Genomic DNA, 681 nt, shown 5'->3' with positions numbered 1-681 from the left:
GATCCATACCAGTTTTTAACTGAGTTCTTGCAGATCTGTGAGACTGTTAAGACTAATGGAGTAGATCCTGAAGTCTACAGGCTCATGCTTTTCCCCTTTGATGTAAGAGACAGAGTTAGAATATGGTTAGATTCACAACCTAAAGATAGCCTGGACCCATGGGATAAGTTGGTCACGGCCTTCTTGGCTAAGTTCTTTCCTCCTCAAAAGCTGAGCAAGCTTAGAGTGGATATTCAGACCTTCAAACAAAAAGATGGTGAATCCCTCTATGAAGCTTGGGAAAGATACAAGCAGATGACCAAAAGGTGTCCTTCTGACATGCTTTCTGAATGGACCATTTTAGATATATTCTATTATGGTCTATCTGAATTCTCTAAGATGTCACTAGACCATTTTGCAGGTGGATCCATTCACCTAAAGAAAATGCCTGCAGAAGCTCAAGAACTCATTGACATGGTTGCAAATAACAATTCATGTATACTTCTGAGAGGAATTCCGTGAGTAATGGGACGCCTCAAAGGAAGGGAGTTCTGGAAATTGATGCTCTGAATGCCATATTGGCTCAGAACAAAATGTTGACTCAGTAAGTCAACATGATTTCTCAAAGTCTGAATGGATGGCAAAATGCATCCAACAGTACTAAAGAGGCATATTCTAAAGAAGAAGCTTATGATCCTGAGA

At 40.2% G+C, this 681-nt stretch overlaps 1 non-coding gene across 1 annotated transcript; it reads right to left on the bottom strand.

Annotated features, from left to right (window-relative positions):
• Nucleotides 1-216: 216 nt before the first annotated feature.
• On the bottom strand, nucleotides 217-324 carry LOC130955040 (small nucleolar RNA R71). The gene has a single exon (XR_009076569.1). It is a non-coding gene; the product is annotated as a small nucleolar RNA R71 (small nucleolar RNA).
• Between the last annotated feature and the right edge of the window lie 357 nt (nucleotides 325-681).

This window comes from Arachis stenosperma, chromosome 1, assembly GCF_014773155.1.
Source record: "Arachis stenosperma cultivar V10309 chromosome 1, arast.V10309.gnm1.PFL2, whole genome shotgun sequence".
NCBI lineage: Eukaryota > Viridiplantae > Streptophyta > Magnoliopsida > Fabales > Fabaceae > Arachis > Arachis stenosperma.
Note: the sequence above shows the minus strand (reverse complement) of the source record. Positions and strands in the feature narration are given on the sequence as shown.